This window comes from Choloepus didactylus, chromosome 7 (assembly GCF_015220235.1).
Source record: "Choloepus didactylus isolate mChoDid1 chromosome 7, mChoDid1.pri, whole genome shotgun sequence".
NCBI lineage: Eukaryota > Metazoa > Chordata > Mammalia > Pilosa > Megalonychidae > Choloepus > Choloepus didactylus.
Genome location: NC_051313.1, coordinates 56347458 through 56363439, shown reverse-complemented (window position 1 = coordinate 56363439; position 15982 = coordinate 56347458). Strand labels below are relative to the sequence as shown.

The 15982-nt window shown below is 37.3% G+C and overlaps 1 pseudogene; it reads right to left on the bottom strand.

Annotated features, from left to right (window-relative positions):
• Positions 1-14709, bottom strand: part of LOC119540572 — a 53822-nt pseudogene extending 39113 nt beyond the window's left edge.
• Positions 14710-15982: the final 1273 nt, after the last annotated feature.

Below are 15982 nucleotides of genomic sequence, written 5' to 3'. Positions count from 1 at the left end.
CTATATAATGATTCAGTCATCATAATTATTTGTTAGTTCTTAATTCTTCTTTTTTGTTTTGTTCATTCTTCAATCTTGAGGGATATTTGGGCAACAATCCATCTGATTCCATGCTGAAAAGGGGCATCAACCCTCTGAGTTGCAGGAATGGAACTTCTTAGATTGTAGTTGTACATAACTTCAGGTTTCCGGCTGGAGTATTAGTGCCTTCTCAGTAATTCTGTTATGGCAAGGCTGGGACATGAGACAGAGACAGGTTTTAAAGATAAGTATACTTGTAATTATTAGTAGTACTATTATTAGTCCTGCTTGTAATATTGAATGAGACTATGATCCTATTCCTGTGGGAAGCTAGCTAAATAAATCAAATATATTGAAGGAAGGGGGACCAGTGTCTGTTACATTAACTTGACTTTTCATATGTCCTAATGTTTAGTTACATTATCAGAGTCATCAGGTATATAGGTACCACATTCAGTTTTTATTATAGCACATGCCCCTCCTTGTGAAGCTGTCAAGATACCTAAAGCCATATGGTTTTATAGTACTGCTTTATGCATTAGAGTCATTTCAGTATTTAGAAGAGCTATACTGTTGAGGCATTTATAAAAGTATGTTGTGGGTGAGCTGTATGTTTTAGTTACTCCTCCAGGAAAGTAGGTAGAAAGCCAGGAACTGCGTGGACTGGACACCACAGAGCAATTTGACTTTGGGCATACTTCATACAACACTCATGAACACATTGAACTGCTGAGATCAGCGAAATCTGTAAGTTTTTGTGGCCAGTGGACCCGCGCCCCTCCCTGCCAGGCTCAGTCCCGTGGGAGAAGGGGCCATCAGCGCTGGGAAGGAGAAGGGAGAACTGCAGTGGCAGCTCTTATCGGAAACTCATGCTACTGATCCAGACTCCAACCATAGATAGAATGAGACCAGACACCAGAGAATCTGAGAGCAGCCAGCCCAGCAGAGAGGAGACAGGCATAGCAAAAACAGCAAAGAAAAACTCCAAAATAAAAGTGGAGGATTTTTGGAGTTCTGGTGAACATAGAAAGGGGAAGGGCAGAGCTCAGGCCCTGAGGCACATATGCAAATTCCGAAGAAAAACTGATCTCTCTGCCCCCTGGATCTTTCCTTAATGGCCCTAATTGCTTTGCCTCTTAGCATTTCAATAACCCATTAGATCTGTGAGGAGGGCTTTTTTTTTTTTTTTTTTTTTTAACCTTTTTTTTTTCTGTTTCTAAAACAATTACTCTAAGAAGCCCATACAGAAAGCCTCAAAGACTTGCAATTTGGGCAGGTCAAGACAAGAGCAGAACTAAGAGAGCTCTGAGACAAAAGGCAATAATCCAGTGGCTGAGAAAACTCACTAAACACCACAACTTCCCAAGAAAAGAGGGGTGTCCGCTCACAGCCATCATCCTAGTGGACAGGAAACACTCCTGCCTGTCGCCAGCCCCATTGCCCACAGCTGTCCCAGACAACCTAGTGTGACGGAAGTGCTTCAAATAACACACACACACCACAAAACTGGGTGTGGACATTAGCCTTCCCTGCACCCTCAGCTGGTTGTCCCAGAGTTGGGAAGGTGGAGCAGTGTGAATTAACAAAGCCCCATTCAGCCATCATTTCAGCAGACTGGGAGCCTCCCTACACAGCCCAGCAGCCCAGAACCACCCTGGGGGGACGTCACTCACCTGTGACATAGCATAGTCATCCCTCAACAGAGGACCAGGGGTGCACAGCCTGGAATAGGAACCCACTCACAAGTCTCAGGAGCCATACGCCAAAACCAAGGACTTGTGGGTCAGTGGCAGAGACAAACTGTGGCAGGACTGAACTGAAGGTTTAGACTATTGTAGCAGCTTTAAAACTCCAGGAACACCAGGGAGATTTGATTGTTAGAGCCACCCCCCTTCCCTGACCGCCCAGACACACGCCCCATATATAGGGCGGGCAACACCAACTACACACGCAAGCTTGGCACACCAATTGGACCCCACAAGACTCACTCCCCCACTCACCACAAAGGCAAAGCAGGGGAGAACTGGCTTGTGGAGAACAGGTGGCTCGTGGACGCCACCTGCTGGTTAGTTAGAGAAAGTGTACTCCACGAAGCTGTAGATCTGATAAATTAGAGATAAGGACTTCAATTGGTCTACAAATCCTAAAAGAACCCTATCAAATTCAGCAAATGCCAAGAGGCCAAAAAAAAAAAAACAACAGAAAATTATAAAGCATATGAAAAAAACAGACGATATGGATAACCCAAGCTTAAGCACCCAAATCAAAAGATCAGAAGAGACAAAGTACATAGAGCAACTAATCAAAGAACTAAAGATGAACAATGAGACCATAGCACGGGATACAAAGGATATCAAGAAGACCCTAGAAGAGCATAAAGAAGACATTGCAAGAGTAAATAAAAAAATAGATGATCTTATGGAAATTAAAGAAACTGTTGACCAAATTAAAAAGATTCTGGATACTCATAGTATAAGACTAGAGGTAGTTGAACAACGAATCAGTAACCTGGAAGATGACAGAATGGAAAATGAAAGCACAAAAGAAAGAATGGGGAAAAAATCGAAAAAACTGAAATGGACCTCAGGGATATGATACATAATATAAAACATCTGAATATAAGACTGATTGGTGTTACAGAAAGGGAAGAAAAGGGTAAAGGTATAGGAAGAGTATTCAAAGAAATTGTTGGGGAAAACTTCCAAAATCTTCTAAACACCATAAATATACGAATCATAAATGCCCAGCGAACTCCAAATAGAATAAATTCAAATAAACCCACTCTGAGACATATTCTGATCACACTGTCAAATACGGAAGAGAGGGAGCAAGTTCTGAAAGCAGCAAGAGAAAAGCAATTCACCACATACAAAGGAAACAGCATAAGACTAAGTAGTGCCTACTCAGCAGCCACCATGGAGGCGAGAAGGCAGTGGCATGACATATTTAAAATTCTGAGAGAGAAAAATTTCCAACCAAGAATACTTTATCCAGCAAAGCACTCCTTCAAATTTGAGGGAGAGCTTAAATTTTTCACAGACAAACAAATGCTGAAAGAATTTGCTAACAAGAGACCTGCCCTACTTGAGATACTAAAGGGAGCCCTACAGACAGAGAAACAAAGAAAGGAGAGAGAGATTTGGAGAAAGGTTCAGTACTAAAGAGATTCAGTATGGGTACATTAAAGGATATTAATAGAAAGATGGGAAAAATATATATGACAAACATAAACCAAAGGATAAGAAGGCTGATTCAAGAAATGCCTTCACGGTTATAACGTTGAATGTAAATGGATTAAACTCCCCAATTAAAAGATATAGATTGGCAGAATGGATTTAAAAAAATGAACCATCAATATGTTGCATACAAGAGACTCATCTTAGACACAGGGATACAAAGAAATTGAAAGTGAAAGGATGGAAAAAAATATTTCTTCCCAGCTACAGCCAAAAGAAAGCAGGTGTAGCAATATTAACCTCAGATAAAATAGACTTTAAATGCACGGATGTTTTGAGAGACAAAGAAGGTCACTACATACTAATAAAAGGGGCAATTCAACAAGAAGAAATAACAATCATAAATGTTTATGCATCCAACCAAGGTGCCACAACATATATGAGAGAAACACTGGCAAAACTAAAGGAAACAATTGATGTTTCCACAATAATTGTGGGAGACTTCAACACATCACTCTCTCCTATAGATAGACCAATCAGACAGAAGACCAATAAGGAAATTGAAAACCTAAACAATCCGATAAAAGAATTAGATTTAACAGACATATATAGAACATTACATCCCAAATCACCAGGATACACATTCTTTTCTAGTGCTCATGGAACTATCTCCAGAATAGATCATATGCTGGGACATAAAACAAGGCTCAATAAATTTAAAAAGATTGAAATTATTCAAAGCACATTCTCCGACCACAATGGAATACAATTAAAAGTCAATAACCATCAGAGACTTAGAAAATTCACAAATACCTGGAGGTTAAACAACACACTCCTAAACAATCAGTGGGTTAAAGAAGAAATAGCAAGAGAAACTGCTAAATATATAGAGATGAATGAAAATGAGAACACAACATACCAAAACCTATGGGATGCAGCAAAAGTAGTACCGAGGGGGAAATTTATAGCACTAAACGCATATATTAAAAAGGAAGAAAGAGCCAAAATCAAAGAACTAATGGATCAACTGAAGAAGCTAGTAAATGAACAGCAAACCAATCCTAAACCAAGTAGAAGAAAAGAAATAACAAGGATTAAAGCAGAAATAAATGACATAGAGAACAAAAACAATAGAGAGGATAAATAACACCAAAAGTTGGTTCTTTGAGAAGATGAACAAGATTGACAAGCCCCTAGCTAGACTGACAAAATCAAAAAGAGAGAAGACCCATATAAACAAAATAATGAATGAGAAAGGAAACACAACTGCAGATCCCGAAGAAATTTAAAAAATTATAAGAGGATACTATGAACAACTGTATGGCAACAAACTGGATAATGTAGAGGAAATGGACAATTTCCTGGAAACATATGAACAACCTAGATTGACCAGAGAAGAAACAGAAGACCTCAACCAACCAATCACAAGCAAAGAGATCCAATCAGTCATCAAAAATCTTCCCACAAATAAATGCCCAGGGCCAGATGGCTTCACAGGGGAATTCTACCAAACTTTCCAGAAAGAACTGACACCAATCTTACTCAAACTCTTTCAAAACGTTGAAGAAAATGGAACACTACCTAACTCATTTTATGAAGCCAACATCAATCTAATACCAAAACCAGGCAAAGATGCTACAAAAAAAGAAAACTATCGGCCAATCTCCCTAATGAATATAGATGCAAAAATCCTCAACAAAATACTTGCAAATCGAATCCAAAGACACATTAAAAAAATCATACACTATGACCAAGTGGGGTTCATTCCAGGCATGCAAGTATGGTTCAACATAAGAAAATCAATCAATGTATTACAACACATTAACAATTCAAAAGGGAAAAATCAATTGATCATCTCAATAGATGCTGAGAAAGTATTTGACAAAATCCAACATCCATTTTTGATAAAAACACTTCAAAAGGTAGGAATTGAAGGAAACTTCCTCAATATGATAAAGAGCATTTATGAAAAACCCACAGCCAGCATAGTACTCAATGGTGAGAGACTGAAAGCTTTCCCTCTAAGATCAGGAACAAGACAAGGATGCCCGCTATCACCACTATTATTCAACATTGTGCTGGAAGTGCTAGCCAGGGCAATCTGGCAAGACAAAGAAATAAAAGGCATCCAAATTGGAAAAGGAGTAGTAAAACTGTCATTGTTTGCAGATGATATGATCTTATATCTGGAAAACCCTGAGAAATCGACGATACAGCTACTAGAGCTAATAAACAAATTTAGCAAAGTAGCAGGATACAGGATTAATGCACATAAGTCAGTTATGTTTCTATATGCTAGAAATGAACAAACTGAAGAGACACTCAAGAAAAAGATACCATTTTCAATAGCAACTAAAAAAATCAAGTACCTAGGAATAAACTTAACCAAAGATGTAAAAGACCTATACAAAGAAAACTACATAACTTTACTAAAAGAAATAGAAGGGGACCTTAAAAGATGGAAAAATATTCCATGTTCATGGATAGGAAGGCTAAATGTCATTAAGATGTCAATTCTACCCAAACTCATCTACAGATTCAATGCAATCCCAATCAAAATTCCAACAACCTACTTTGCAGACTTGGAAAAGCTAGTTATCAAATTTATTTGGAAAGGGAAGATGCCTCGAATTGCTAAAGACACTCTAAAAAAGAAAAACAAAGTCGGAGGACTACACTCCCTGACTTTGAAGCTTATTATAAAGCCATGGTTGTCAAAACAGCATGGTACTGGCACAAAGATAGACATATAGATCAATGGAATCGAATTGACAATTCGGAGATAGATCCCCAGATCTATGGCCGACTGATCTTTGATAAGGCCCCCAAAGTCACTGAACTGGGTCACAATGGTCTTTTCAACAAATGGGGCTGAGAGAGTTGGATATCTATATCGAAAAGAATGAAAGACGACCCCTACCTCACACCCTACACAAAAATTAACTCAAAATGGACCAAAGATCTCAATATAAAAGAAAGTACCATAAAACTCCTAGAAGATAATGTAGGAAAACATCTTCAAAACCTTGTATTAGGCAGCCACTTCCTAGACTTTACACCCAAAGCACAAGCAACAAGGGAAAAAATAGATAAATGGGAACTCCTCAAGCTTAGGCATTTCTGTATCTCAAAGTAATTTGTCAAAAAGGTAAAGAGGTAGCCAACTCAATGGGAAAAAATTTTTGGAAACCATGTATCTGACAAAAGACTGATATCTTGCATATATAAACAAATCCTACAACTCAATGACAATAGTACAGACAGCCCAATTATAAAATGGGCAAAAGACGTGAAAAGACAATTCTCTGAGGAGGAAATACAAATGGCCAAGAAACACATGAAAAAATGTTCAGCTTCACTAGCTAATAGAGAGATGCAAATGAAGACCACAGTGAGATACCATCTCACACCGATTAGAATGTCTGCCATTAAACAAACAGGAAACTACAAATGCTGGAGGGGATGTGGAGAAATTGGAACTCTTATTCATTGTTGGTGGGACTGTATAATGGTTCAGCCACTCTGGAAGTCAGTCTGGCAGTTCCTTAGAAAACTAGATATAGAGTTACCATTCGATCCAGCGATTGCACTTCTCGGTATATACCCGGAAGATCGGAAAGCAGTGACACGAACAGATATCTGCACGCCAATGTTCATAGCAGCATTATTTACAATTGTCAAGAGATGGAAACAACCCAAATGTCCTTCAACAGATGAGTGGATAAATAATATGTGGTATATACACACGATGGAATACTACACGGCAGTAAGAAGGAACAATCTCGTGAAACATATGACAACATGGATGAACCTTGAAGACATAATGCTGAACGAAATAAGCCAGGCACAAAAAGAGAAATACTATATGCTACCACTAATGTGAACTTTGAAAAATGTAAAAGAAATGGTTTATAATGTAGAATGTAAGGGAACTAGCTATAGAGAGCAATTAAGGAAGGGGGAACAATAATCCAAAAAGAACAGATAAGCTATCATGGGTAACTTTAATGTTCCTGGGAAAGCCCAGGAATGACTATGGTCTGTTAATTTCTGATGGGTATAGTAGGAACAAGTTCACAGAAATGTTGCTGTATTAGGTAACTTTCTTGGGGTAGAGTAGGAATATGTTGGAAGTAAAGTAGTTACCTTAGGTTAGTTGTCTTTTTCTTACTCCCTTGTTAGGTGTCTTTGAAATGTTCTTTTATTGAATTTTTTAAATTATTTTTTTAAATTATTTTTTTTTTCCTACAGTTGATTAAAAAAAAAAAAAGTTAAAAAAAAAAAACAAGGGAAAAAACATGTAGAGCCCCCTTTAGGAGCCTGTGGAGAATGCAAGGGTATTGGCCTACCCCACCTCGATGGTTGCTAACATGACCACAGACATAGGGGACTGGTGGTTTGATGGGTTGAGCCCTCTACCACAGGATTTACCCTTGGGAAGACTGTTGCTGCAAAGGAGAGGCTAGGCCTCCCTATAATTGTGCCTAAGACCCTCCTCCCGAGTGCCTCTTTGTTGCTCAGATGTGACCCTCTCTCTCTAACTAAGCCAACTTGAAAGGTGAAATCACTGCCCTCCCCGCTACGTGGGATCAGACACCCAAGGGAGTGAATCTCCCTGGCAACGTGGAATATGACTCCCAGGGAGGAATGTAGACCCGGCATCGTGGGATGGAGAACATCTTCTTGACCAAAAGGGGGATGTGAAAGGAAATGAAATAAGCTTCAGTGCCAGAGAGATTCCAAAAGGAGCCAAGAGGTCACTCTGGTGGGCACTCTTACGCACAATTTAGACAACCCTTTTTAGGTTCTAAAGAATTGGGGTAGCTGATGGTAGATACCTGAAATTATCAAACTACAACCCAGAACCCATGAATCTTGAAGACAGTTGTATAAAAATGTAGCTTATCAGGGGTGACAATGGGATTGGGAAAGCCGTAAGGACCACACTCCCCTTTGTCTAGTTTATGGATGGATGAGTAGAAAAATAGGGGAAGGAAACAAACAACCAAACAAACATACAAAGGTACCCAGTGTTCCTTTTTACTTTAATTGCTCTTTTTCACTTTAATTATTATTCTTGTTATTTTTGTGTGTGTGCTAATGAAGGTGTCAGGGATTGATTTAGGTGATGAATGTACAACTATGTAATGGTACTGTGAACAATCGAATGTACGCTGTTTTGTATGACTGCGTGGTATGTGAATATGTCTCAATAAAATGAAGATTTAAAAAAAAAAAACAAGAAAAAACTCCATATAGCATCCATGTATTTGAGGCTGGATTTTCGTATTTCTATGGCCAAGATGTCAATAAGTAGTATCATTACCCAAATGGAAGTTTCAAGTGCTTACTGACCAGGCCACAAAGCATGCAATATTAAGGGTCCAAAAAATAAAGATTACAACTAGATGAAACACGGAGAACAAGTGAAGTTACAGCTCAGCCTCCTCTGATCTCTCCTGGTAATAGTCCCACTGTTATAGGATGAGGGTTGTTTTGAAGGCAGAGTAAACTAGGAATGTATTGTGAATGAGGTTGTAATATGGAAAAGGATTAGATAGAGGTTCTGAAACTTTGTGGATTTAGGAGATTTTCATACTTGAAAAATTATAGAGAACCCCAAAGAATTTTTGTTTTATAGATTATGTACTGTATTAGAAATATATACAATAAAAATTTAAAAATATTTATTCATTTATTAAAAAATAACAATGATAAACCATAGTCTCAAAAAATAGTGAAAAGAATAGGCATTGTTTTATACTTTTGCAAACCTCTTTAATATTTAGCTTAGTAGAAGAGAGCCAGATTCAATTATTTGCTTCTGCATTTATTCTGTTGCATTATCACACATCATCTTAGCTGCTAGAAAACTCCACTATATACGCAGGAGAGAATGAGAGTGAAGCAGATGCAAACAACTTCTTAAACTGTGATGAAAATAGTTTTGGCTCTCATACACCCTGGACCGCACTTTGAGAACTACTGGGTTAAACTATACAAAGTATCACATTTTAATATATTAGTTATGGAGAGTGAAAGTGAGGAATAAATGAAAGTTGAAAAAGTTGAGGTGGTCATCATGGACTACATTTCAAGAAAGTTTGCAAAAAAGGATTGCTTTGTAGCTTTCATATTGGAGTTTAAGCTTTCAGAAAAGACTATTTCCACTTGATGACATGGCTTCATATGTGTTAAACGGAATGTACACGAATAGTATGGTTGAAGAGGTCAACAAAGCATGAAGCAAGCATTTTAGATCATCTGTTATGTAGCTGTTACTATTATCCAAAATGATGGCAGAAGTTGGACTACAAAAGGAAATCCTAGGTCAATGAGTGAGTTGGCATGACTTACACAACTTCACAGGACAACAAAGAGGCAGTATGGTGAAAATTTGTAGAAGAGAGGGTAGGTGACTATGGGAGCTCATTATTTTTAAAATAAAATGCTAATATTTATTAAAGTAATAAACACGTGTTTAGAAAATTACATAGCACTAATTTGTGACAAGAAGCAAAAGGAAAGTTCTCCATTAAGAACCACTTTTATTTCTCATCTCTAAATGGCTTATGGTGTTATTTTTAAAAATGGATCTGTTTTAGGCATTCTTAGTGATTGTGATAGATAAAGATTTAGAAAAAAAAAAAGTATGTTGTGCAAAATTGTTTAAGGCTTCTATGCTAAATGTAATTTTTTCTATGCCTGATGATGGAAAAAATATAGCGGCTAGGTAAACAAACCAATGAAATACTTATTGAGCCCATCAAGCTTTATTAGGCAGATTTGCTGCTACTGGTAAAGTTTTATGAATACTTTCTTGAGTCCAGGGTAGTTCTTAAGTGCATCTGCCTATCCAGCCTGGGGACAACCAGAACTATATGTTGGTTCCACATCACCACTGAGTTCCATTAGGAGCTACCCAGTAAATACCAGGTCTATTAAAATAATCTGTCCCAAACCAGTCACTTTCTTGTAATATTATGATTTGAAGACATTGTTCTAGAAGAAATCATTGCATTTTTCTTCATTATAGGTATTATATTGTTGGGAGTGATTTTACTGTTCTCTGTTGGTTTTACCTTTACCAGGTATTAGCCAACTATGTTGTTCCAATGTTGTAAATGCGTCTCTTTTTCTCTAATTATTAAATATTAAGCCTTGTTGTCTAAACATTTTGCTTGTTGAATGGCTTTTTTTTTTCCTTACTGTTATACTATAGGAAAAAGGAATTTGATGTCCTGGTGTTTCTAAATTAATTGGCCATTTCTTAGGATCTGCATTAGTTACGTATATGGTATCTAGAGTCCTGTTTTGGTCTTACATCTTTTTAATTAATTTTCTTAGTTCTTTCTAGTCAGTTCCCTGGAGGGGTGATATCCACCTGGGTAACTCAGAAACACTAGATATAGGTATTTGGCCGCATACCCAGCAATTTGATTGATTCACAGAATTTGCATTAAGAGTGTGCCCATTGTAAAAAGACATTAGCGTTTGACAATACATCAGTTTCTTGGGCTATACTATAGTGAGGATACAAAACAAGGATGTAAGTGAAGAAATATCTGTTGGAAGGTGTCTAATAATTTTTATACAGTAATTCATCTGTTGGCTACAAGGTGTTCCATCTTTTAGGCAACACACATCTATAAAGCTTTGTATATACGTAACAGTACTCAAACAAAAATAAATGCTCTAATATTTATCATTTCTTATCTGTTCTCCTGAAAATGTATTTTAAAACTTCTAGAGGTTCATATTGATATCTGCCTGCTAGAAGTTCGTTAGCTTATTATCCTTTTTCGAGGTCTCCAGCAGTTTGCTTTTGGTATTTATTCTGTGAAGAAGTCTAGGAGTGAAAGATGATTTTTATCTTACCATGCTGGATCCATGATTTTACTTCCATCAATTTGACAGAGGTGTGAGTGGCTAATAAAATTTCATAGCAACTTTCCCACTTTGGTTCCAATCAGTCTATTGCATGTTGATTTGTCTATTTCCTTAAAAGAACTGTTACCAGGGTTAAAGTGTTGTAAGGGAACATCTGTAGGAAAAGAGAGCTGACTTGAGGCATAGTGGTGAATTGCCTCTAATGTGGCTCTTAGTGAATGAACACATCTCTTAATTTCTAATTCTTGGACTTATTCAGTACAGGTATACATATAACCTTGTTTCAGGAATGGTCTCCCATTTACCATTTCAAATGGGCTCAAAAGGAGCCTGCTTATGCGAGCTACTTTTACCCACATTAAAGCTACTGGGAGTAACTTGTCCCATGAAACCATAAAAGATTAGTCTACTGACAGAGTTTAGCTACCATTTTCTTCAGGGCATTATTCACTGTCTCTGTTTTCCTTGTATATTGTGGTTACCAAGATGTATGTAATTTCCAATATATTGGAGTTCCTGACAGTTCCTGTAATTTTTTTTTAATCACTTTGTATTGAAAATGGAGTCCAAATGGTGGGATTATTTCCTTCAGAGGCACCTTAGCTACTTCTGAGGCTTACTCTGTCCTGCATGTAAAGACTTCTACCCATTTTGTAAATACATTTACAAAAACAAGAAGATATAATTTTCACATGCTTTTGAAATAACAATAGAGTCTACTTGCCAATCTTCATTTGGTGCTGTGCCTCTTGCTTGAATTCTTTTTATAACAGGTGGAGACCCAGGTTTTGGATTTTTTTTAGCACAAGTTAAACAGTCTGGGATTATGTTCTGAGTGGTTCTTTGCATCTTCGGTCCTATAATACAATTTTCCAGCCACTGACACATGGCATCTCTTCCATGATGAGTGTTTTGATGTGCGTAAGAACTCTTTCCACTAAGTGTTCAGGAATAAGAATTGCCCCATCTTTATTATAAATCCACCCTTCTTTGGTTTCTTTGCATGGAATATTTGATTGAGAAACTAACATTTGTTTCCTTTAAGTTAAAGCCCCATTCTTTTGCTCTCAACAGATTGTGGGCTGAATACTGAGGAGAAAATTTTTTAGTCTTTTATCTGGTATCAGAGAAAGTACTGATGATGAGGATGGAGGTTTCAATTTGGCTGCTGCTCTTGCTTCTAGATATGCTATTTGATTACCTTTAAGAGAGTCTATTTCCCCTTTCTGATGACGGTAGCAGTGTATTATGGCAACTTCTTTAGGCAATATTACTGCTTCTAATAAGGCTAAGATTGTGTCAGCACATTTAATTTCCTTTTTACTTGATGTTAAGAGTCCTCTTTCCTTCCAGATGGCTCCATGATCATGAAAAATATTAAAAACATACTTAGAGAATATATATGTGTTCATTCACTGTCCTTTTCCCAGATGTAAAGCTCTGGTGAATGCAATAATTTCTGTCCATTGTGTGGATGTACCTGGTGAAAGGACCTTCTTTTCAATACTGTTTGTATAGAAATCACCACATAACCAGCTTTTCAAAGTCCTTGATCCATGAAGCTGCTTCTCTCAGTGTCATGTCAATGTTCAGATGTTCTAAAAGTTGGTCAACTAAATCTGGATGTCTGGAATTTTCTTCAATTATTTGTATACAATTATGCACAAGGTTCCCCTTTCTGACTTGGGAGTAAGGCAGCCAGGTTTAAACTAGAGGAAGCTTTTAGGGTGATGTTCAGATTATCTAGCAGAATAGCTTGATACTTACCTAATCATCCAGCAGTGAGCCATTATCCACTTTTCTGTTGTAATAATGTCAGTATACAATGAAGTGTATGCACAGTGCAGGGTTGTCCTAGAGTGAATTTTTTAGCTTCCTTGAGAATGTCACAGGTGGCTGCTACAGCCCTTAGACATACTGACCATCCTTGAGTAGTATGGTCCAATTGTTTAGAGAAATAGGCTATGTTAAAGTTTTCTTTTTTCTTTTTTGGACGGCATTTTTATATTCTGTAGTCCAATGTAGAGGTTCTTGCTCAAATCCTGTCAGGGCTTTATATGTAAAGTTTTCCTGTGAGTCTAAAATTAAGTATTCAAATTCTATAGAATGCTGCTATTCCTAAAAATCTTCAAAGCAGTCTTTGTGTAAGTGGTCTGCTACTCAGACTAAAACTTCCCTCTGATTTGGCAATAGATTTCTCTGTCCTTTGGATAAGTCAAAACCTAAATATTTTACTGATGTTTGTGAAATCTGAGCCTTTTTCTTTGAGACTTTGTAACCTCAATCTGTTAGAGATTCCGAGTTTGAAAAGCATTCTTATCTATGATTTTCTGGTAGGACACACAATTAGGATATCATCTACATACTATAATAATACTCCTTCTTGTAAGTGTATTTCTCTTAAATCTCTAGCTAAAGCTTCTCTAAATATTGTGGGGGCATTCTTAAATCCTTGTGGATGAGCAGTCTAACAATATTGATGTTTTCTGTTAGTAATGGTGTCTTCCCATTTAAAAGCAAAAATTTCTTGAGATTCTGGGTCAAGGGGTATGAAGTAAAAGGCATCTTTTAAATCTAAGAACAGAGATCTCCAGATAATAAAGTGAATAAAGTATATGGATTTGAAACTACAAGATGGATGTCTTCTACAATTTGACTTCAGAGATCTTGCAGAAGGTGATATTCATTTAGGGTGCCTGACTTTTATACCTGTAATATTGGAGTGTTATATGGAGATTGACAGGGTCATATTGATCTTTCAAAAATATCTCTATTAATGGTTCCTTCTCAGGATTTTAGTTTAAGTGGATATTGTTTACCATGAGGTACAGTACCTGGCTTTTGGAGTTTCACTTGAATTGGTCTTGTTTTTGCATGTCTGGGTTTTTCATCAGCCCACAGATCCAGTTTTACAGCTTTTAAGATTTCTTCTGGGATAGGGGTGATCTGCTTAACTCCCTCAGCCAATAGCAGTGGGGCTTGCAATGCACAAGCTTGTCGTATAGGCACTTCTACTGACAAACAATCTGGAGAAAAATTTATCTGGGCATTTAACTTGGTTAACAGGTCTCTTCCCAGCAAGGGAATTGAACATTCTTGTACAGACAGGAAACTATGCTTTAAATTTTTGATCTCAATTAGGCACTCTAGCAACTGCAAAAATGGTTTATTTGCACTTGTACCAGAGACCCCTGTTATAGTAGCTGATTGGTTGGAAATTACATTAGGTTTTTTATTTAATACTGAGTATATGGCTCCTGAATCAACAAGAATTAATTGTTTTCCCACCTGTATTGTCACCCGAGGCTCCTGGTGGGAGATTGAGAGAAGTGGTGTTTCTTAGTAGAGTCACTGGGCCCCTGCGTTTCAGGTTGCTGTGGGTTGCATTGTTTGTTGGGGCATCCAGAATTTGGGTTGCCCAGATTTCCTGAGTTTTTTTTTTTTTTTCTGGGAGTGGCTAGGGCAATCCCTCTTCCAATGCCCTTCTTTTTTGTAGTATGCACATTGGTCCATTCTTAATTTTTAAAGAATTTCTCCTGTTCCTTGAGGGGAGCCCAGGGGTCTTACTTTCCTGCTGTTGTCTTGCCCTGGTTGTCCCAGGTTTATTAGAGTCCTGAGACATGCTGTTTTCCTTTTGAAGTACCAGTCTTTTTTAAAATGGTCCCTGTTGTAATAAACTTTAAAGGCAACTTCAACCAACTTAGAGATAGGTAATCTTAGTCCTCCATGTATTTTCTGTAGTTCTCTCCTTATATCAGGAAAACTCTGAGTAATAAAGGTCATTTTTTAAAATTTTGGCATTCTCTGAACTTTTTGGATCTGTATTAGTGTATTGCTGGTAAGTAGTATAAATTCTTTCAAGGAAAGCTGAGGAACTTTCCTTTGGTTCTTGTATTGCTTCATTAATTTCTGTGAGTTTATTGGTTTATGGATCTCTTTTTGCAGACCCGCAACAATACACTCTTTACAATATTCTAATTTAGTTGGATCACCAGCATTATTTGGATTCCATTCAGGATCTCTTAATGGTTTTGCTAAATTTGCTCCAGCATATAAGAGGTTGCCACGATTTTCTCCTTGTTTCTTATCTGTTTTATGTTTTGCTTTTTCTATTACTATTTTCCATACTTCTCCTGTTTTTAAGGCATTTAACAAGGCCAGAATATTAGCCCAATTTGGGTTACAGGTTGCTAATATGGAAGTGACTAAGCTTTCTATTTAGTTTGTGTCTTCTCTATAAAGTGGGGTATTATTTTCCTAGTTATATAAATCTGATGTGAAGACATAAACAAATCTTCTTGAGCCTCCCTGTTTGTTTACACCTCGCTGGAAGGATAGATTTGCCAGTGGCTCAGACGCTGGTTTCAGAGAGCTGTCCTGGCACAATTGAGCATCCCGATCAGTATGGAAGGGAGGAGACTATTTTTGTCTCAGGCTCTTTTATCTCCAGTAATGGGGATACAAAAGAGGAGTTAATAAAGGCTGTATTAGATCCTCCAGACTTGAATTAGGTAGGACATTTTTTCTTTTTTCCGCTAGTCTTTATAGGTAAAATTTTATATTTTCTCATTAGCATTGGCTTCTGAGAGAGACAAATAAAGAATTGAATGTATATCATCTCATCCCATTTCTGCTCTCCTGTGCAGAACGACTGTAACTATAATACAATGTTCTTTTCTATAGAACCATTTTCAGGCCATTTCTCTCCTGATTCTAAGTCATATTGAGGCCAGACCATGTTACAGAAATGAACGATTTTTTTTTTTTTTTTTTGCTTTTTCATAGGCTTGTAACTAAAATCTTTCCAATATTTCAAAATATAGTCAAAGGAGCTACATTTAGAAATGCTGTTAGAATTTCCCATTCTAAAGAAGTTCAGTAATCAGTAACTAATT